Here is a 24,287-nt window from a genome sequence, read left to right as displayed (position 1 = left end):
GAAAGATAAAAAATGATGAAACTTTACAACAATACTTTTTAATTATGAAAGAAATAGCACTGCATGGAAGAGTAGATGATGCTGCTTTAATGGAATACGTCATAGATGGTATCAATGATCCTGAATCTAACAAAGCAATTTTATATGGAGCTACAGATTTGAAAGATTTTCGAAAGAAGCTAGACATCTATAGTGATTTTCGAAAGAAGCTGGACGTTTATAGCGATTTTCAAAAGAAAATGAGTACACTATCATATGACCAGGTAGTTCCGCAAGTAAATGCAGATGCAGGGACAACGTCATTAAGAAAACCGCATTTTAAAAGATGCTACAACTGTGGTGATTTAGACCATCAATCCCCCGGCTGTACAAAGGGCATTAAATGCTTTAAGTGTAATAAATTCGGCCACAAGGGAAACGAATGTAAGAATAAAGCCAAGAAGTCTTTAATTATTCAGAAGAAAAACGAAGAAGAAAAAAATCCCTTACAAGTAAGTGTTATTGAATGGAACAGAGATGGTAGCTTTTATCGATACAGGTAGTGACGCGAATCTTATTATACAATCAGAATTTGAAAAAATTGAAAATAATATCCAATATTATGACAAGAATTCAGAAGTTCGGCTTACGGGTATACAAAGAAGTACTTATCAAAGGTGTTTTTACTACTCAGCTACAGATTGATGATGCTGTTACGGATATCAAATTTTACATTGTGGAAGATGATATAATACCTGTAAAGCTGATCATTGGCAACCCCATACTGCGTGAATTCGAAGTTAAGTTTACAAGAAATGGTATTGTAATGGAGAAGATTCCACTTTGTGCTATTGTTGTTGAGAAGGACGAGGTCAAAGAAGACTACAAGAAATTAAAAAAAGAAGATTACAAGAAGTTAGACAAAGAAGATTATAAGAAGTTAGAGAAAGAAGACTGCAAGAAGTTGGTTAAAGTACCTTACCAGAATCATTTCACACAAAATAGAATACTATACAAAGAGAAGAATGGAAGTAGACTTATCGCTGTACCAAAGAAGATGGATAAAGAAATTAAAAGAGAGAGTTATAGGAGAGGTCGACTAAAAGTTGAAAATTGGGAATGGAGGAGGTCCGATACATACGACTAGTCTTGCTAATTTTATCAAACTATGGGTTGATTCGTCTGAGGCAGAAGAATAGGTAGGAATGGCCGAGTGGGAAGATCTGAACTTTTTGGTTAATTCACACTGGCACACGAGTTTTATTTTTAAAAGAAGAAAATATAAATGACAGATAGAAGTTTGACATAACGATGTTACGAATGTGTATGGAGTATTGTTTTGAAAGATTAAAAGATTTTGTTGTTAAACTAAATAATTATCCACTACATTTTGCCATACCATCCCACATATATACATATATACACAATCACATATACATATACATACATACATATGACATATAATATTTCATTTAGTATTTATTTGAATGTACGGTCAGAGGATCTAAGTTTTATACTTAGAGCAGTGATAATATAGAATTTGCCCGGCTTTAAATGTTATTATATTGATGAAATTTTTAATGATAATATATGTAATTGATCTATTATTTTAAGTATTTACCGGATTATGAATGTAATTAAATTATTTATGACTATAATTTATGAATATTATAGTATTATAAATTGACATAATAAATTGACATAACGTTCAATTAGTTCTATATTTATTTTATATTTGCACACTTTATAATCAAGTAAGAACATGCTAGAATGTAAAAAATTTATAACACCCTCATTTATGTACCATGTCTCTGGCAAATAAATCATTTGAATTGAATTTAATTAAAAACTATTTACGAGTTTAAGACTCACTTCTTTAGATACGTGTTTGCTTTGTCGGATCTGTTAGACTGATCTAATATTGACCGGCACGAGTTAATCGAGTGAATATTAGGCAACGAACACGTATTAATTAATAATGATAATGTCAAAGTTGAACTTTTAGACACTTCGATTCATCGCGCTTCAAACACAGTATCCGATTCCGAGGTACATATAATATTACAATTAGTTTAGGAAACCCATGTAATGAGGAAGTGTATTAGAACACGCCAGTGGAGTGTAAGGTTTCCTTCCCACTGTACAACTTACTAAAATAAATATGTATATATTTGCGGCCCAGCGAAATCAACAGGAAAAATATGACAAAGAACGCGTCTTATAACTCTAAATTGGATTATGTTACTTTATTGTTAAACACACCGAAACATGGATTATAGGATAACAATTAAAATGGCTTGGGTAATGTGAGTGTGAATGCAATGTGCAGCATATATATGCCATTTTTCCTTTTGCGGAGGAAAGAACAGACGCATTTGATGAGAAATTGAATTTAAACAATCCAAGAAAACGGATGTTACTGATGAACTTACTTTATAAACAGATTAGATGATTCCTTATATAGATTAGTTATTTTAGAATTGCTCCGCGATATAAAACACCCTAACACAAATAATAAAATAACATTACTTAAGAATATTATTGAATTTATCCTATCTACCTTTGTTAATTTGATGACAGATATTTATATGTCCTTATTAAACATATTGATTGTTATGGAGGACTAATCTCTGCAGATACAGAATCGACTTTGAAATTATATCTCATTATAAATCATTGTACTGTTGATAGTAGGTTGTACCATTTACTAAATTGCTAAGCTTTTTACGAACTAGTTGGACCATTATTGTTGTATAAAATATTTACTAATAGTTTGGACCAACCGGGGAACTAATAGGAAGGTTCTACCAGGAATACCTTATAATCAGTTCTCAGTAGAGCCTCGCCTTAGCTAGATACTAATAATAAGATCCGTAAGCTTAGTTAATTGTTCCCTTAGTCTAAGCAGACTTGAAATTGAAGTCGTCTTCTACTGTCTTCTTATTTGTCCTCAGATCGTTTTGAGTTCTCATGTGAATAGTTGAAGAAAATTTGTTTTTTTTTTGCTTATATGGGTGGACGAGCTCACGGCCCACCTAGTGTTAAGTGGTTACTGGAGCCCACAGACATCCACAACGTAAATGCGCCACCCATCCGCGCGGACCCACAAGAGGTCCTATCACCAGTAATTACGCAAATTATCATTTTTCGGATATCATTTTTATTACAAGATGTTATTCCTTTACCGTGGAAATCAATCGTGAACATTTGTTGAATACGAATTTCATTAGAAAAATTGGTACCCGCCTAGGATTCGAGCACCGGTGCATCGCTCAACACGAATGCACCGGACGTCTTATCTGTTAGGCCACGACGACTTGCCTTGTCTTGTTCCTAAGATGCATCACCTGAACTGTTGGACATACCGACATGGGGAAACGCATTGTAATCTAACCCTTATTCTGATCGCTTAGTATTGTTATTTCTATGACAACTGGGGTACTTCCGATCGTTTACGTACGCACGATGAAACCAGTGAAAGTCCAACAAACGTTAATTTATTGTATGGATTGCTCAACATCGAACGGGCCTTGAGAATTATGAAACCTAATTTACTTAACTTGAGAAATATGTTACAAAACCTTAAACACACCTGTGAAACTATGCGATATATGAATATGCACATTGCGTCCGTTCATCGTACAATAGCTTGTCAATACTAAAACAATTATGTAGGTTATTTTTGCGTAATAAGCAGTTCAGTTGTTTTGTATCACTTAAATTTGCAGTATTGTTCTGAGTTGAACGATCGTTATTCAGAAATAAGCAAGCATTATTGTTTGTTCACCCACATTGTCCTATTTAAATAATAACTTGGATAGTTTTCTAGAATTAATTAAACTTTAATGGGACACAAACAATTGATAGAAGTTTTACAGAAATAATGGAGGGAAAATTCAATGACACAGATTATACAGATAAGATAGATTATACAAACTCAACAATTATATTGATGTTTTTTTTTTGTTTCGCGACAAAAGTAGTCAGGATGGTGGTACCTTACCTGTGCGGACCGGTACCCGCAATTACGTCAAGGACTGAAAGATTATTTGGTTTAAGCGAGAGTTCGCTTAATACGCGACATTAAAATTTATCTTTTTTAATAAAGGTGCGTTCATTTGGTATTAGCATAAACAGTTCTATGTTTTAATTGAACTTCATTTAAGTTTACTTCTTTCAAAGAGCTGACGAGGTTTTTTTTTTGTTACGATATTTTTTTCCAAATTTGAAATTTTAAATACGTATTTGAGTTCTCATTTCAATAGTTGAAGAAAATTTGTTTTCTTCATATGATGCAATCACCTGAAATGTTGGGTTTAACGACATGGAGACATGGTTTAACGACACGTATTGTAATCTAGCCCTTATTTTGATCGCATAGATAAAATGGCTCTCTTGTCAAGTTGCAAAAATGTCGCTCAAACTATCTAGCCTTTCAGTGCTCGATATAATTATAATTGTATGCGTTTTTGACTTAAATTCTACGATGTTATATTATACTTTATTCCTTCATTGTTGTTAGCATATGTTAGGCACCTATTTGTTCATTAAACTTGGTGCCTGATTGAGGGGTGACGATCAATTGTGATCAACAACTGTGTGTGTGTGTACTGTATATTTCATGAAAAGCAAAAGAAAGTCGATAACGCGTTTAACGGAAAAACAAAGTGAAAATGTTTTGACAAACGAGTGAGAAACGGAGGTAGGTTATTTATTTAGACAACTGTGTCTACAGATTTCCTTTGTGGCTCGCGAACTAGTGTGAACGAGTCGGTGGTTTAAATCAGCAGCAAAATTGTTTCCATACATGTATGCTTGTTGGATTCTGGATTCGGATTTGGATTTATAGAGCACTAGTGATCCGCCCTCGCTTCGCTTCGGAAACTGTAATTTATTATTGATTTCTCTACTATTTAATGGATGTTATTATACATATAAACTTTTCTCTTCAATCACTCTATTAAAAAAAACCGCATCAAAATCCGTTGGGTAGTTTTAAAGATTTAAGCATATATAGGGACAGACAGATATAGGGACAGAGAAAGCGACTTTGATGTAGTGATAAGGATATTTGACGGATGACTGAATCTCGCTAACTACATTTCCAAGATAAGTTTGGATGTATACGCGTTCCGAACAACAATAAACAGAGCGTCGGTCTACCGATCAAGTTCATCCGCTCAGTGGAAGGTCTTCCCTTTGTCGTTTACCCCCAAAGATGACGCCTCTGTTGTCCAGTTTCTCTGAACTTTTTTTTTTGTTTTTTTTATTGCTCTATTGGGTGGACAAGCTCACAGTCCACCTGGTCTTAAGTGGGTACTAGACCCCATAGACATCTACGACGTAAATGCGCCACCCGCCTTGAGATATAAGTTCTAAGATCTCAGTATAGTTACAACGGTTACCCCACCCTTCAAACCGAAACGCATTACTGCTTCACGGCAGAAATAGGCGGGGTGGTGGTACCTACCCGTGCGGACTCACAAGAGGTCCTACCACCAGTAATTACGCAAATTATAATTTGAGCTGCTACTGATACAGCCAGTCTTGGTATATTATGCCCTACTGTAATGGAACAACCAAAATACCGATCTTACACAATAATCTGTGTGCTTAGTGCGAGTTTTTTAACCTTCTCGATAGCGTAAAAGTTAACTCAAATTTGTATGGAGTTCGAACGCTTTCCTACTTTTGCCGCAAGGGGCGCTGTTCCAACTGCGTACAAGTTTGAGTTAACTCTTACGCTATCGAGAACGTTAAAAAACTCGTACTAAGGACAATGGGGGCACACTAGGGCTAATTCTATTATCATGTCTAAGTTTGGTGTGAGTCATCACGAGTTCCGGTGTTAAGAACGGACAGGCATAGTAGATTATATAATACTGACTTGGTGGTGTAGTAGTTAGCGGCTCTGACTGTTGGGCCGAGGGTCGTGGGTTCGATTCCCACATCGGACAAACATTGTGTGATCAACAGATTTGTTTTTTATTTAATTTTTTATTTATTGTTTAGTTGGGTAGACGAGCTCACAGCCCACCTGGTGTTAAGTGGTTACCGGAGCCCATAGACATCTACAACGTAAATTCCGCCACCCACCTTGAGATATGAGTTCTAAGGTCTCGGTATAGTCTCTTTAGGTCTCTTTATCTGAGTGTTTATTATCTATATATGTATATATTTAAATGAACATAAGCATGTTTCTCAGTCTCCAGTACCCTAACACGGAGAATTCTAAAATGGGGCCGGATGACCGCGCGGGATTTGTTCCCAATTATTATTATTACAATATGCAACAAAGACTTTGATCTCGGTTCTCGAAGTGCAGCATACATGTTCTGTTATCTCTGGATTTCCCGTCAATACCAAATAAAGCAATAAAACCTGACCATACATATATATACATACAGTTGTAACGAAAAGTGAAAATGTACAGGAACTCCTAAGTGGACAGAGCAGGATATTCCATCCGGCGTCTTGAACTTCAAGTTATCGGACCAGTATTGAGGGCCAGTTTGGATTTTATGGAGATGAACTGACTCTTGCACTTATAGCCGGCCATTATACGGTTTCGTTCGATCGCAACAGAATATTGAAGAGCCCCTCTCTTGATATAAGCGGTAATCAAAGCCACTCATATAGAGACAACATGTTATTTTTCGACGTTTATATCATTTGTAGACTGTCTACAGTGTGTTTAGTGAGAGTTTTTTTAACGTTCTCGATAGCGTTAAAGTTACCTGAAGTTTATATGCAGCAGGTACAGTGCCCCTAGCGACAAACATAGACAAACTTTCCAACTCCATACTAATTTGACTTAACTTTTACGCTATCGAGAACGTTAAAAAAACTCTCACTAAGCACACAGTACATTTAAATAACTGAATTTCTTTGTAGGTTTCCGGCACACGTAACACACGAGAGTCGGGGTTGTTGAACGTAAATTATATTTTTGTTATTACTCATTTATTCTAGGCTTTAAAGTACATCGCTTCGTCGCTAACTGTGTGCTTAGTGCGAGTTTTTTAACGTTTTCGATAGCGTAAAAGTTACCTAAAATTTGTATGTAGCTTTTTTTTATATTGCTTAGATGGGTGGACGAGCTCACAGCCCACCTGGTGTTAAGTGGTTACTGGAGCCCATGGACATCTACAACGTAAATGCGCCACCCACCTTGAGACATGAGTTCTAAGATCTCAGTATAGTTACAACAGTGACCCTAGCGGCAAACACAGGCAAATGTTCCAGCTCCATACAAATTTGACTTAACTTTTACGCTATCGAGAACGTTAAAAAACTCGCAATATAAGTACACTGGACAGTAAAGGGGAAAGCGCTCGCGTAGGTCATCCGACTGCACCTGTGTACAACTGACATTTAATACTGGTTGTTTTACGATTTCCCGCTAAACGAAACGGAACGCGCCTCTTTGAATTATGAAACGCGTTCATCATTGGCGATCGATGAGTTGGCTCATACGTAATTGAAGACACGAGTGGATGAAGGGGATATGATACAAATTTGTTAATTTTGAGAAAACGGCCAACAAGCTTTTGTTATTTGTACTTTTTATTCGTTCATCACATGCAATTTCTAAAAATAGCCTTTAATCCCGGTGTTTTAAGGTCTAATATGATTTATAGGCACATAACGCCTTCAGTCAACGTAAAAACTCAAAAATCTTAAAAATTATACTTAACCCCTTCATCCACTCACGTTTTCAATTAATATAGATTACGTTAGAAAAAAAGCTAGTCACACTTTCACTGTCCGCAGCTAAGGTTCTTTCTCTTATGGGAGGCAAAAAGATACCATTATACGATACATAAGAACAAGAAAAAAAAACGTTTATAAAAAATTTTAACGTCCACCACCTGCTTCGAAGTCGGGTCTTAGCAGCTTACTGTAGCGCTATTCAAACCGGAACACATGACGACTCCTCGACAGAGACGGACAGTTTTTTTGGGTAGTGCGTTGAATCTACGACTATAAGAAACCGCGATCCCGGTGTGACCGGTCGTGTCGACTCGAGAATAGAAGAACTAACACCGAACCCGTGCGAGATCACTATCCTAAGTTTAAAAGGATCATTTATTCAATCTACAACTTGCGAAAACATAACGGATTTTAAAGTTAAGATGATAAGGACTATTTTATTACCTACGTAATGATGATTTGGCGTTTTATGTGACTGCATTTGTAGCTACTACCATCCTGCCTATTTCTGTCGCGAATTCAGAATGCGTTCGTTTTAAAACAGTCTCAAGGTAGGTAACGTAATTCATGCTATGATGTCTATGGGCTCCGGCGATCACTGAACACTAGGAGGGACGTGAGCGAAATTTTTTTTCATGGTAATTCGACTATATGTAAAAAAAACTGTACGTAACTTAAATTCTTGCTTCCACTACTCAATTAAATTTAGTCCGCTATTCGGCCGAAAAAACATATAAATCTCAAAAAAAAAAAAACAAGTAATAGCCGTTGAGAATGCAGCGATACATTTCAATTGAAAAGATATTTAGTTACGTAGCCTCAGTGGACTTTTATAAAAACTATTCGAACCATTACGAATTGTAATATTACGTCAAAGAACTTAATAATAGGGGTTAAAATATGAAATTGCCGTTCTGTTGTAATATATACTTCGAATTAACATAGAACCTTCATGGTTTGAGATTTTTGAGTGAAACTTTTTTCAATTGGTACCACATATGAGGTTCTTCTTTTAAAAAATGTGGTATCGACTTTCAGTTATTTTTTTCATTCAGCTTAGACAAAAAATATGGATACTGCGAAAAGCCATCAATGCGAAGTACCTATTACAATAAAACGGCAATTTGATACTTTAAGCCCTATTATATATTTCGTAATTCTATAAAAACATAACTGTTTGAAAAGCGTTAGGCCAATTCAATTGAATGTCTTTTAATTGTACTAATTATCCAAACGAGCGAACAATTCACTTGCTATTAAGTTGTTACCGAAGCCAATGGAAATAACAAAGAGATTTCGGATATATATAACGAACCTACCGTAAAAACGGCAGGGTATGATTACCATCTTAGCAAAAATATACAAGACAATGGACCAGTCCGTGTCTGCTCATAATACGTCCTATCAACAGCCAAAGCTTACGATGAGATGCAATATTCGCATAGCCGCAATATATTCGTCAGCATAAATTATATATGATTATATAAATTTAAAAGTATACACAAAAGGAAGATCTAACAAGCAGGATCTATTTCGGTTCTATTTGTACTATATGTGTATACTATTATATTATTATACTATCTTCTGTTCTATTATAGCTACCGCAACAATATACAATATCATACATATTTAGCTTGTATTTTCAACCGCGATTTGAGAGCAGTAACAGTTTTTGTTACGGATTACACCGAAGACCTGGACCGCGAATGCTTTAGGCTAATAAAAAAGTGCATTTTTTTCGGAGAAAGTGCACATTTAAGCCGATGAGATAGCTAAAATCCGAATAACAGCAACGTGTGCAGTGTAACATTAACTTGATACTTTGAAAGTTTCACTTCAATATTCGGGAGAGTGTAAGAAAGGTTTATCATGCGCGTCTGATGAACTTTTTTTTTGTTAAAAAGATTTACTCGTGGCCCGAAACCCTTTCCAGTTTTGCTAGGACAGGTGGACGAGCACAGGCTCAGCCAGGAGGGATGGAATTTGCTAATAGCTGCTGCAGCGCCTAGGGGGCCTAACAAGCAACTCAAGGGCAACTGCATCGCAAATCAATTTACTACCGGAGTGGAATCGCGATCCGTTGAGAAGAACCTACGAGAAATTCAGCGGGTTGATGTATGGGATCTGATGAACTATAAGCCCAGTTAATTTTTTAGCGTAGTTTTCAACCGCCCTTCTTTACGAATGCGATGATTTTGGACGGACGTGCTGTGTGTGGGCTTGCACAGTTTTGCTACTAAAGCTATGACTCCGTAGTGATCATACATTCTTATGCGAAGCACAGGGCCGGATTTAAACTTAATACTGCTCCTGGGCTCCGGAAAAAAAATCCGCCCCAATTAAATTCCTAAACTTATAATTTATATATTTAATTTTTCAAAATTAAAATAACGAATTTATTGCGGAAACTTTATCAGATGTCATATATTCCAAAAACAAAAATATTTGTATTTTTCTAACAATTATTAATTTTTACTAAGGATGACTCATAATTATATTACACCAAAAAAATTAATTAATTAAATTTCTTTAATTACAGAAAATAGAAAAATCGATTATTATTTTAAATCTCCAAGGAAATAAATTGATTAAATCATTTTGATAATTAATTTTTACCAAAAGTGCCAAAATTATAATTCACAAATAATGGATGATTTGAATTTCTTGAATTATCAATTAAAAATTAAATTATTAATTATTAGAATGAATTATTTATATTGAGCAATCTTGATAAGGCTAAAAAAAATATTTACTTTGAAAATTTTGCCGCCCTCAAAAATTTTCCGCCCTGGGCACTTGCCCTGACTGCCCCTAGTGTAAGTCCACCACTGGCGAAGCAGTTATTTCATTGCAAGCTTGTGACTTTACAACTGTAAAGCTGAGCGGATGTCTTCACGTTGTAATATCTATGGGCTTCGATAAACGCAAAGCGCCAGTGAGTCTATTGCCATGAGTTTATTTTTGATTCCCAGTTTTCAAATTGTTCGTTTGACCTAACCGACTGGCGTTGTTCTTTACGAAACGAATGAAAGTCGATTTGTGATCGATTTGTGATCGATTTGTGAATTTCCTAAAACTAGAGGTCCCACAGTGGTCGAAATTCGACTATAATTAATTGGAATTGTAAGTTTGTACACTATTATGATTGTATTTTATACTTCTATAATCACAAATTTCGCCAAGGCTACACTATAAAAAATATTAATAAAGACGAACAATACTTAATCTATTCTCAATTTGACCACAGACGTCAAGAACAAAAGTTTGACAATAAATAGTATGCATGCATGCGTGTGTGCGTTAAATACATGGTATGTAGTGTGTGTAATGTTTTCTTTATTGATTTAATGTATATTTTATGCATTATTTTAAAAAAATATTAGCATTGTGCACTTCTTCTTTATATTCTCTATAAGTGTGGAAAATTTCATACTCCTCCGTCCTCGCAATTTTCGTAAAAAGGGATACAAAGTTTTTGCTTCACGTATTAATATATAGATCTCCGTCACGTTTTATCTAATTCCTCTGCAACTTTACTAATGTTTCTTTATATTAAACCATCATTCGTACTAAGACAAACTTTATCACCCACCAACGATTAGCGATTTATTTTTAATTGTACAGATAAAATATTTAAAGAAGATAGATAGATAGACTTGGAGCCGGAGGGAATTAGTATAAATAAAAAAATAAAAAAATAAAAAAAACCTGTATTTCCTTAACTTTCATTTCAAATGTGGAATTTGTTTGTAATGTTTAGTTATAGGTTTAGTAGGTAATTAGTATAGGACTATATAATTTTTTGCGATGAGTTTGTAAAGATTAACATCAAAACAGACCCGAACTCGCGTGTCCGTTTGGGCTACAACTAAATTAGAAGTCAAGGTCAAATGGTTATTTGATCCGGTCCGGACCTCTCTTATTAAGTTTCCGTTTAGGGGATATAAAATCATAATATGTACTTTATTATTACGCTTGTCTGCGAGAACTAATATAATCCATACTAATATTATAAAGCTGAACAGTTTGTTTGTTTGAATTTGAATTGCTAAATAATGATCAAGCGCGTAATATTGATGTACAAGGCGGCGGCCGGCTGGTGCGCGGCGGCACAGAGTAAGAACAATAACAGGAAAAGTACCCAAATCACTTCAAGATAGGGTTTTGAAAATTAAAATTTTTTGTGGATTTCTCCAGGATCCCATCATCAGGTCTTGATGATTACAGAACAATTCGGGAAGTCTTCCCTTTCGAACAAAAAACAGAAAAGAGAATTATCAGAATCGGTTCAAGCATTCTCGAGAAATCGATGAATAAAAAATGGTGGTCGAATTGATAGCCTCCTCTTTTGAAGTCGGTTAATAAGCGTGATATTGGTACCTTAAATAGCTCCTTAACATTCTATTATTCAAAAATATGTGCACTTTCTACGTAAATGAAGAAAATTTAGCGTTATGCAAAAGGAACTATTTCACGCGGACAAAGTCGAGGGCAAAAGCTAGTTAATTAATAAAATAACAAACGTAATGTTGTCGGCTTAAATCGACACGTGCTTTTCGAACTGAAACAAATTATTGCTTATACAATTGTCCCACGATTGACTAACGAGAACAAATTAACATTTAACACGTGCTTACCTGTTTGTAAGTGTTGTTTTGAGAAACATTGACAGATTCTGTAACAAAAAGAAAAGAACAAATAAATAATTAAAATTTTTATTTACACATTTAAAGAATAATAAGTTACAGTAATACCACATTATAAATGTAATCATAATACAATCAATAATAATGAACAATTTTCTGAATCTTTATCGAGCTCAAGACAAGTTTTAAATATTATAAGAATGAAATAGAAGTCATTTTGTAATTTGTGCTATAGTAGGTTACTTTGGGTTTTAAAATAGAATGCATTATTATTCTGATTTTCGAAATCAATTTATTTGAGTTTTATATATCTACAAGATTCAGATATTGCATGCTGATAAACTTAGAGTATACATAAGCAAGCTAGTTTATGTATACTCTAAGCTGATAAAGCACACCAATCGATGTAAAAAAGTTGATTCTTTGCACTCATCTGGGAAACCAATTCAAAGTTTGAAGCTCCATGTCAAAGTCTTATCATTTTTACGTGAAGGTGACAGACTGCTGTACCTTCCACATGTGTATTAAAGAAATTCAGTGCGTTTATCAGAGAGACTTTTTGGCGGGAACGCGAGGAGTGAAGTTGTGTGATTTGTTTTATTTTGTCTATTTAGTGATTCTTCAGTTTTAAATGTGTAATAACGGTGGTTTATTAACTGTTCAATATCTGTGAAAGTGCACAAATGTGGGAAAATGAAACGAAGCCGCTGGACGTAACTTCTCGGGATTCTCCGAAAAAGTCCACTGAAAAAATCTCCGTAAATTACCACCATTTTACTGAGATTATATTTCATCCCATATCATCTCATCTCATTTCATTTAGTTTTATCCCAGTAGATTAATGTCGTGTCATTTTGGGAAATGGGAATATAAATTAAAATAAGACATGACCTTAAAGGTCATAGTTACCAGGTCATAAAAACGCTTAAAAAAATCGATCAGAGAAGTTACACCTGAAGTTAAAATAGGCCGACTCGTCCGCTGTTTTCTCTAACTAGCAGACTAAATTAACTAATTAATTACAAAACGTGCGAATCACATTACATTACAATACACACGACATAATAGTAGGAAGTGCGAGACGAAATGCGGAAGATGTTCTTTTCTAAAAAATCGTTAATCGTAATGAGATTGTCTATTTACCTTATTGAGGTTTTTTTTTTTAATTAGATAACTAATGTTTTATTAGCCGACATAGAAATAGACTGATTGTTTTGAAGTCGTCGTGGCCTAAGAGATAAGACGTCCGGTGCATTCGTGTTGGGCGATGCACCTGTGTTCGAATCCCTGGCGGGGGTACCAATTTTTCTAATGAATTACGTACCCAACAAATGTTCACGACTGACTTCCACGGTGAAATAATAACATCGTGTAATAAAAGTGAAACCCGCAAAATTATAATTTGCGTAATTACTGGTGGTAGGACCTCTTGTGAGTCCGCGCGGTACCACCACCCCGCCTATTTCTGCCGTGAAGCAGTAATGCGTTTCTAGATGTCTAAGGGCTCCAGTAACCACTTAACACCAGGTGGGCTGTTAGGTCGTCCATCCATCTAAGCAAAAAAAAAAAACCTTCATTAAAACGAGTGAGGGAAAGTGACGAAAAAAATATTCACCGAGCGCATGTTTAATATGACCACATACCGCAGTGAACGTGTTTTAATGTAAGAAACACAATGCATGGCTTGGGAGTTGTACGCGCGTTCCCATGTCAACGACCAGGCTGTGAATTCATTTTTAGACATACGGAATCAATTGCAGCTGTAAGAAGTTTAAGTATTATGGAAACGCTTTATGAATCTTTATCTCAGACCTTCCCTGTTACGAATTAATCAAAGTCTAGCGACCCGCCCTCGCTTCGCTTCGGAAACTGTAATTTATTATTGATTTCTCCACTATTTAATGGATGTTATTATACATATAAACCTCCCACTTCAATCACTCTATCTATTTTAAAAAAAACGCATCAAAATCCGTTGCGTAGTTTTAAAGATTTAAGCATACATAAGGATATAGGGACAGAGAAAGCGACTTTGTTTTATACTATGTAGTGATGTGTCCAACTACGTCAAAAGCTTGGATTTTTGCAATCTATATATTAATGCGTGAAGCAAAAACTTTGTATCACTTTTTACGAAAATTGCGCGGACGGAGGAGTATGAAATTTTCCACACTTATAGAGAATATAGAGAAGAAGTGCACAATGCTAATATTTTTTTAAAATAATGCATAGAAGATACATTAAATCAATAAAAAACATTACACACACTATATACCATGTATTTGACGCACACACGCATTCATACTATTTATTGTCAAACTTTTGTTCTTGAAGTCTGTTGTCAAATTGAGAATAGATTAAATATTGTTTGTCTATGTTAATATTTTTTATAGTGTAGTCTTGGCCAAATTTGTGATCATAGAAGTATAAAATACAATCATAATAGTGTACAAACTTACAATTCCAATTAATTATAGTCGAATTTCGACTACTGCGGGACCTCTAGTAGTATTTAATACAACATTGTTTGAGTTTGAAGTTACAAACCAAAACAATATGTTGCCTTTTACAGTTTCATGCTATAATACGCACGGGTGGGCACGTTTACAACGAAAATAGAAATGAGGTCACGTTTAATATTTGCACTCAAATTTACCTTAGTTTTAATGAATTGTGCATTAGTAGTGCCTTAGTAGTCAAGAAAAAAAACGAGGTAGATATGGAAAGGATGGCAATTTTTAGGATGAAATCACGGAGGAGGTCACTCACTGCATAGGTTACAGGTGCGACAGCTTTTGTCCTATTTGAGACATGAAGTTAATATGCATTGGTCAAACGTCTTTTTTTTTTTTTTTTTATTGCCTTTGTAGGCAGACGAGCATACGGCCCACCTGATGGTGAGTGGTTACCGTTGCCCATGGACTTCAGCAATGCCAGGGGCAGAACCAAGCCGCTGCCTACGGCTTAATACTCTCCACAAGCCTCGTTTGAAGAAGGACATGTCATAGCGCTCGGGAAACACCGTGGAGGGGAGCTCATTCCATAGCCGGATGGTACGTGGCAAAAAAGATCTCTGGAAACGCACTGTGGATGACCGCAGTGGCTCCAGGTAGTATGGATGAACTCTATTCCGGTGGCGGGCGGTGCGATGGTAAAAACGAGATGCCGGTATCATCTCGAACAATTCCTCAGAGCACTCCCCATCTGCTCTATCCTTGAAATCCATGAACCTATCTTTACGATTGAATCAACGTTTTTTATTAGCGTTTTTTGATTCGTAAACCATACAATTTCTGTGGTCACGAATAAACTGAAGTGTTATTTGTCGATCTTTTTTATTACGTAAACATCTGGCAGCTCAGGGCTTAACACATGAGATCGATATCACAAGTGTACCGTGATCGTGTGTGTGTGGCGATTCCGATCCGGCGATTAATGGCACATCAAGTCGGACTCGGGCGTCTTCGGGCGCAATCGGAATTCCCGAATACGCACGTGTCACGAGATGTCAGGTTGAGTAAATTAACCCATAGACACAGCCCACTGAGTTTCTCGCCGGATCTTCTCAATGGTTCGCGTTTCCGATCCGGTGGTAGATTATACGAAGCATTGCTCTTGCTAGAGTTAGTGTTAGCAAATGCTCACAGGTTGAGCCCGTGAGTTCATCTAGCCGGGCATATCTGGAATAGCCCTCTAGGCTACCAGCGAATATGTAGGAGGAAAGATGCAATTCGATACTTATCATCAAGTCGGGACTACACACGTCTACTCTAATATAAACACTAGCCAAATAAAAGAAAAAAAAAATATAAGCATAGAGAAGCGGGTATCCCACCCGGCAAAGTGAGTTTAATGTATGAGTTATATATGAGTCGACTATTATCAAAGCCGGCATTGTTACTTTTGGACAATGATTGGTAAATCAGAAAAACGAATTATTGACTTTGTATTCCATTGGCAGTCACAAAACTCTTCGGAACGACATCTTAGATAAATAACAGGTTAACTATTAACCTTTATTTAATGCAGGTTTTGAACCGTATTCTTTGAAGGAGACGATTATATTCAAATCAATCTGTATTGACATATCAATAACATTTTTTTGTCCAAATGCACAGATTGCCACCTTTGATAATAGACGACTCATATATAGCTAAGGACCCGATGATCTCATGATCGGGGAAAAGCAGAAAGAAAAATATAAACACTAAACCTTCCATACAGTAACAGTTCATTTCACATACAATAAAACTTATATATTCTTTGGCGTTCTTATGTGATATAATTATAGTGATGACGTCAAAACTACAGAGACTAAACAATATGGAGTAACAATGTGTGCAGTCAGTTTTAAAAAAGAAGCAGCATCAACGTTTCCGGTCAATCGAAAAGCTTCTTTAAAAATTCCGTGCAGACGTTGAGGTGTCTATTTCGGAAACCACGAATTTTATATATACTTGTATGTACGTATATATTTGTTTTATTGCTTAGATAACCCATAGACATCTATCACCCTGCCTATTTCTGCCGTGAAGCAGTAATGCGTTTCGGTTTGAAGGGCGGGGCAGCCGTTGTAACTATACTGAGACCTTAGAACTTATATCTCAAGGTGAGTGGCGGTATTTACGTTGTAGATGTCCAAGGGCTCAGGTAACTACTTAACATCAGGAGGGCCGTGAACTCGTTCATCTACCTGAGTAATAAAAAAACTTATCAGAGTAACGTCATCTTCAAAATCTCTAATTAATTCATCAATTACGAAACAGTACAAAGAATCTCTACAAATAGAAAGATCGAAATCTAACACCGCAGACACGAACGTAGAGCTGCTGACTCGATCGATACTGATTCATTCATTTCTCCGATGAATGATTGCGAATGTTATGTACAGCATTCTCGACTTTATTACGTTAAGGTTAAGAAATCGATTTTCCGGTGCCTCCGGACACGTGCTAATAGATGATTCATGTGATTGCAAAACTACATATTTTGTGGGTCAAAATTTATTTTTTATTGCGTTCGTAAGGTGGGATCCGTATACGTCACAGATCTTGTCCATTGTCCAATATTTCGCACCTTTAAAATTGAAGTGGTTTATTTTTTTTTTTGTTAAGAAAATTACTTTTATACTTTAAGCTACTTATAAACATATATTCTAACAGTTTATTTTTAAAATTTAAAATGAAATTTTTCAAGTTTATTTAGAAAAGAACAAAGTATACTAAATCAATGCTTCGATTACCTACATTTAAGAACAAGAATTTTGGAAGCGAATTAGGCCACTTCAATTCTAAAGGTGATATTTATTCAGTTCTTTTGAAACGAAATTCCCGATAACCAGTTTCGCAGATATTATTTGTTAAATGCTCCAAATTTATTGAAATTTTTTGACCAGCTTCGAAACTAGACTAGAAGACTAGAGGTCCCGCAGTAGTCGAAATTTGACTATAATTAATTGGAATTGTAAGTTTGTACACTATTATGATTGTATTTTATGCATCTATAATCACAAATTTCGCCAAGACTACACTATAAAAAATATTAACAAAGACAAACAATATTTAATCTCAATTTGACAACAGACGTCAAAAACAAAAGTTTGACAATAAATAGTATGCATGCGTGTGTGCGTCAAATACATGGTATGTAGTGTGTGTAATGTTTTCTTTATTGATTTAATGTATCTTTTATGCATTATTTAAAAAAATATTAGCATTGTGCACTTCTTCTCTACATTCTCTATAAGTGTGGAAAATTTCATGCTCCTCCGTCCGCGCAATTTTCGTAAAAAGGGATACAAAGTTTTAGCTTCACGTATTAATATATAGATAAGGTGCAATAGATGGAAGATATTTATTTATCACTGATGATGAATTTCGGAATGTTGGTCATTGTTAAGTTATTACTTTAAATGCTACAAGAGTTCATTTGTATCATAAAAATCAATAAATGTAAGGTTCTCAGTATTTATTTAATTTAAATTTGAAGGAAATCATTTAGAATCTCTCAACTTGAATTAATTTAACTATACATGAGGTAACTTATAAACAGAAAATAACGATTCTTTCAAACTTTCGCGGCTATCTACGTTATAAGCGCTATTATTTACGCGATTTTCACATTTGATGAGTTTGGATTTATTTATTGCAAGCGTCAGGATCACGTGTACACTACTCAGGATCATGGGGTTAATTAATAGTGCTTATAACAATTAACTAAATCGAAAACAGCTGATGATCTTATCTAAAAAAAACACTAAGCTTCCCTAACACTTTCACTGGTAGTGCGAAGATAAAAACAGTCAAAATATTTAAAGCTGTAATCAATTATATTCGACACATAGTAATATAAATCGTATGTAGATAACGCGCTTGGATATTTAATCATACCAAACGTTTAGTTGTCAGAAAGAGTTTAGAAAATTTACTTACAAGCTTCTTTGAACAACGCGCCATGGAATTTTTTATTAGAAACACCTCAGGAATTAATATATCTAAAAAACCTTTTACTTAACGTCTCTCTAAGGCTTGCGAGATTACTTACGTAATAGATCTATATCGATCTTAGATTTAAAAAAGTCGATTGTTTATTAAAAATATTTGTAGCATTACTACTTCATTAATTTTCTAAATTAGCTATCATTCGTTCACATTCGTGTATCAACAGAAACTATAATATATATTCCAATTCATTACGCAATAGGCAATAATCGATTCTGTATTAAAAAATCGATTACTCGCCACAGAACACACACACACAGAAAAAAAATCAATCACATTCCAAAGAGAGACAGGCCGAGTTTAAATTAAAGATTATGTCATCAACGTTCGGACATTCATGCATGTTTTTAACTATTCTAAAATAAAAGAATACGTACACATTACGTTTGACGGGTTTTTGGTCGGCCAAACACCAAGAAACCGCTATCAGCTTTCCCTAGTGTTGTCAAACCTCTTTTGTATAACCGTGTTTAAGCAACTACAATTTAAACGGGGTTCTGGCGGGATCCTGAGTTCTGGTGGCGGAGCGTGTTGATAGTCTTTCCAAATTGAATTGTAAAATAGCTTTAGGGCAGTGGTCGGTAACCTTGTCGACCAAAATAGTCAAATATACACACAATTTATCCAAAGAGCCATTTCTTTAACTTATATATTTTATACAAGGTAAGATATTAAGTAATATTCTATGCCTGAACTAAACATTTCGCGGAAGAGCCGCAACCGAGGAGTCAAAGAGCCGGGGTTTGCCGATCACTGACTTTGGACAACCGACACCTTAACTTCGCGTCTAGAGCGGAATTCACCCTCTAAGCCGCTAATAAGCACTCAGTGTATAGAATTTAGTTACTACTTTATTGACGGTAGGACGGCTTGTGACTCCGCACGGGTAGGTACCACCACCCTGCCTATTTCTGCCGTGAAGCAGTAATACGTTTCGGTTTGAAGGGTGGGGTATCTGCTGTACTGTAAAACTGGAGATTTAGAACTCATATCTCAAGGTGATTGCGGCATTTACGTTGTAGATGTCTATGGGCTCCGGTACCAATTTAACACCAGTTGGGCCTTGAGCTCGTCCTCCCATCTTAGTAACAAAAAAAAGCAAAAAAGAAGAGAGTAAGATCTTAAAAATCTCTCAAGTTCAACGAGATATCGTATTTATTTAGAAATCAAACATGTGAGACATTTTTAAGAAAGTCTTTAAGACGGTTTTAAGAAAACATATCACATACATTCTACAAGCAATAACATTTCTTCAAGTGACGGTTCCAAATAAAGCAGAGGATATATTCTAGCTGCAGCTATTTGTCGGTTATCAATCGACTTTCCACCTATAAAAGTTAAATACGGTATAAATATCGAACGTTTTAAGGTTTCTCAACTATAATAGATACGAAGTAAGTCAGTTTTCTTTTTCCTACCTATTCTAGTATCCTCAAGGGGTTATTCTAGATTCACCGAGCTAGTAGGTGGGCTCACAGGGCTCAAGCCGGGAGAGTCAATCAGAAAATGCGTCGCGAGATTACTGGGGGCCTGGAGGCGTTTCCAGTTTTAGCAGGGGAGGTGGGCGAGCAGGGGCACAGCCTGTAGGGGTGGCATTTGCTAACAACTACCCGAGCGCCTCCGAAGGAGACCTATCAACTCAAGAGCAGCTGCGTCGCGAATGAATCTACTACCGGATTGGAATCGCGACCCGCTGGGAAGATCCGGCGAGAAACTCAGCGGGCTGATGTTTAGGTTAGGGCATGTGTAATGTATGTAACGTATGTGTATGTGTAAGTATTATGTTCTCTTTTTATAGTTATCTTAGATAATAATTTAGCAAGTATAGTGTGTATTACATAATTATTTTTGCATTATGTTTTCATACAACTCATTGTAAGGCATATTGAGGCAAAAGGTCAAAGCCCTCGTGTGATGCTCGGATTGTTCTTGAAATCGGTCACGTAAACAAGCTATAATTAGTAATAACTGACCTGGTCAAGCAGTTCTTTAGTAGTTACGAATCAAGATATCCTTGTGAAAATTTTCATCACATAAAAAAATACAGACGAAAAATTTCAGAATCACATTAATTGACATCTCTACACAACTAATTTTAATAAATTACTAATGCATAATTTAATAAACCTATTTTCACTTCAACTGTATTGCGAATTTGTAAAGAGTTTTTTTTTTTTATTGCTTAGTTGGGTGGACGAGCTCACAACCCACCTGGTGTTAAGTGGTTACTGGAGCCCATAGACATCTACAACGTAAATGCGCCACCCACCTTGAGATTTAAGTTCTAAGGTCTCAAGTATAGTTACAACGGCTGCCCTACCCTTCAAACCGAAACGCATTATTGCTTCACGGCAGAAATAGGCAGGGTGGTGGTACCTACCCGCGCGGACTCACAAAAGGCCCTACCACCAGTAAAATATTAGTGCATATATGTAGTTATACAAACAAAAGTTATAAGTGTTGCTAAGTGAGCAGCGGATCTGAAATGGAATTGGGCTGGACACTTGGCAAGGGGAAATGATAGCAGTTGAAGTAAGAAGTTGAAGTGCAAAAATTGTAGCCAAGACTAGGACGTAGAGGTGCCGGAAGACCTATGGCACGGCGGACTAATGGCACAGTCTAGACGGTAGCCAAAAAGGGGGGCCTAGGTCCAGCAGTGGGAATCAAAGTACAGAATTTACGGTCATCCACAGTGCGTTTCCAGAGATCTTTTTTACCACGTACCATCCGGCTATGGAATGAGCTCCACTCCACGGTGTTTCCCGAGCGCTATGACATGTCCTTCTTCAAACGAGGCTTGTGGAGAGTATTAAGCGGTAGGCAGGGGCTGGGCTCTGCCCCTGGCATTGCTGAAGTCCATGGGCGACGGTAACCACTCACCATCAGGTGGACCGTATGCTCGTCTGCCTACAAGGGCAATAAAAAAAAATAATTAAAATGTAGTGCTTCGCTGACTAAAAAAGGTTGAGAGTCGCTGGGCTAGAAAGATAAATGGTTGTGTTTGATTTGAACAGTTCAATCCGCAACCTCATCGTCTCCTTTCCCGCTATGCGTGTTACTGCTATTGGCACGTCAAGTTATTATTTAGAAAGCCCTATCTTGTATCTCTTGAATACCCTTTGAATGATCTCCGTGTTCCATTTACTCGGTACAAGATTCTTGCGTGTCACGTTATCTAAGATCTAGTCACGAGCATCACTTGCTTTCCTGTTATATGAAATGAAATAAATTATGATATCTATATACATAAAAATGAATTGCTGTTCGTTAGTCTCGCTAAAACTCGAGAACGACTGGACCGAATTGGCTAATTTTGGTCTTGAATTATTTGTGAAAGTCCAGAGAAGGTTTAAATGGTAGATAAATAAGAAAATGCTCGGAATTAAATAAAAATAACAATTTTGTTTTCCCTTTGATGTGTCCCCCGTCGGAACGATTCCTTTTGTTTGTTTTAAGTTTATTTTGTACAAAAGTTTAGGTCTTTTATTTATCGATTGAGTGACTACGAAGTCTGCCGGGTCAGCTAGTTTGTATTATAAATTAAGAAATGTTTTCTAACTTGAATTTTCATGTCCGTAGTGTAAGAGATATTAAATTGAATCCTTGTTTTTTTTTTTTGCTTTATTTTCAATATAGACTCAATTATGTCCGATAGCACGCGAATCTATTTTAATGAATATGTGAATTTCATATATGTCGTAGTGACGATGCGAAGCACGACCAATATTCCAGTAATTACTGTTAAAACTTCGACACCACGACAAATAGATGGGAACATATTTATCTAATTGTATATGAGAGAGAGAGAGAATACACTTTATTGCACACCAAAACACAATTTACATTCAAAAAACAATCACGATACAAATATAGCAGGTACCTATGTTACGGTGTACTATAGATAATTCTTCTTCTCAGTCGTTCACTCCTGGCGGAGTGGTCGTGGTTACGTAAGTCTTAATATTTGGTTGCAGCTTTTGAGAGACTTCTCCATCTTTCTCTATTTGTGGCGGTACGTGTACACTCGGTAAGGGAACACTTCGTAGACAACTTAACCAAGTCTGTCCACCTTGTGGGTGATCGGCCGCGAGACCGTTGACCGTCTACTCTTCCTTGAACCACTAAACGTTCCAATGACCTTTCATTACGAATGATATGTCCAAACATATTAAGGATTCGCAATTGCACAATCGACGAAAGCCTTTGTTTGATTTGGAGCTCTTTGAGGATGGATACATTAGTGCGGTGAGCAGTCCATTTTACCCTCAGCAAGCGTCTCCAGCACCACATCTCAAGGGCGTCAATCTTTTTACGACATTTTTGATGGATCGTCCATGTTTCTACTCCATATAGGAAAATAGGAAATATTAAGCACCTCATTAAGCGAACTTTGGTGTTTTTAGTTATACGGCGATCTTTCCATATTTTTGTGAGCTTTTCCACGGCTGATCGCGTCACGGCACAACGTCTTTTAATTTCTATTAGTCTTTTAATTTCTATAGATAATACATTATTATAAAAAATATATGATACGATATGATACGATAGTTTGGATTTCAGCAGTTGCTATTAAACTTAAAAGTATCAAAATAGACGCATTTTAATCTATAATCCAGCCATTTTGTTTTACAACAATTTCCTGTCATGTAAAAACAAGCCTCAGGATATTTCGCTTGCACATTTCATTCGCGTCACGATCGATGCGTTGCAAAGTTAGTTGAACTTAAAATGCCTTTTCGCGTCTGTGCTCGCCGACTACAACTGTTCTATACAAGTTTTGTATTTATTGAGTTCGCACAGTGAATCGCTGATAAGGTTAATGGCTATGTGTGAAACATGTGCCGCTGAAGCTCTGCCCTTTGATGTTCATAGCCAGGGCCGGATTTAAACTTAATACCGCCCGTGGGCACCGGAAAAAAATCCGCCCCAATACTGAAATTGTACCTAAACTTATAGTTTATATATTTTATTTTTGAAAATTAAAATAACTAATTTATCGTGGAAAATTTATCATATGTCATATATTCCAAAAACATAAATAAATATTTGTCTTTTTCCTCTAACAATTATAAATTTTGACTAAGGGTGACTCTTAATTGTATTACATAAAAAAAAACTAATTAAATTTCTTTAATTACAGAAAATAGAAAAATCGATTATTATTTTAAATCTCCAAGGAAATAAAGAGATTAAAACATTTTGATTATTAATTTTTACCAAAAGTGCCAAATTTAAAATTCACATATAATGGATGAATTGAATTTCTTGAATTATCAATGAAAAAGAAAATTATTAATTATTAGAATTAATTTATTATATTGAGCAATCTTGATAAGACTAAAAAAAAAATTAGCCGCTCTGGGCACTTGCCCCGACTGCCCCTAGTGTAAATCCATCACTGTTCATAGCCAATTGTGATTCTGTTTCGTTTTTATTTTAACTATTGTAA

The 24,287-nt window shown here is 35.9% G+C and overlaps 1 protein-coding gene across 6 annotated transcripts in view; it reads right to left on the bottom strand.

Moving 5' to 3' along the window:
• Positions 1 to 24,287, bottom strand: part of LOC101739343 (ephexin-1) — a 146,210-nt gene that overhangs the window by 83,348 nt on the left and 38,575 nt on the right. For 5 of the 6 annotated variants that reach the window (XM_038013343.2, XM_062670734.1, XM_062670733.1 and 2 more), the window contains exon 2: positions 12,330 to 12,367. The exons of the other annotated variant lie outside the window; for it this stretch is intronic. The gene's annotated coding sequence lies outside the window, so the exon portion shown is untranslated. The remainder of the gene's footprint in view (positions 1 to 12,329; positions 12,368 to 24,287) is intronic. 6 annotated transcript variants of the gene reach the window in all.

The sequence above is a fragment of the Bombyx mori genome, chromosome 10, assembly GCF_030269925.1.
Source record: "Bombyx mori chromosome 10, ASM3026992v2".
Lineage (NCBI taxonomy): Eukaryota > Metazoa > Arthropoda > Insecta > Lepidoptera > Bombycidae > Bombyx > Bombyx mori.
Note: the sequence above shows the minus strand (reverse complement) of the source record. Positions and strands in the feature narration are given on the sequence as shown.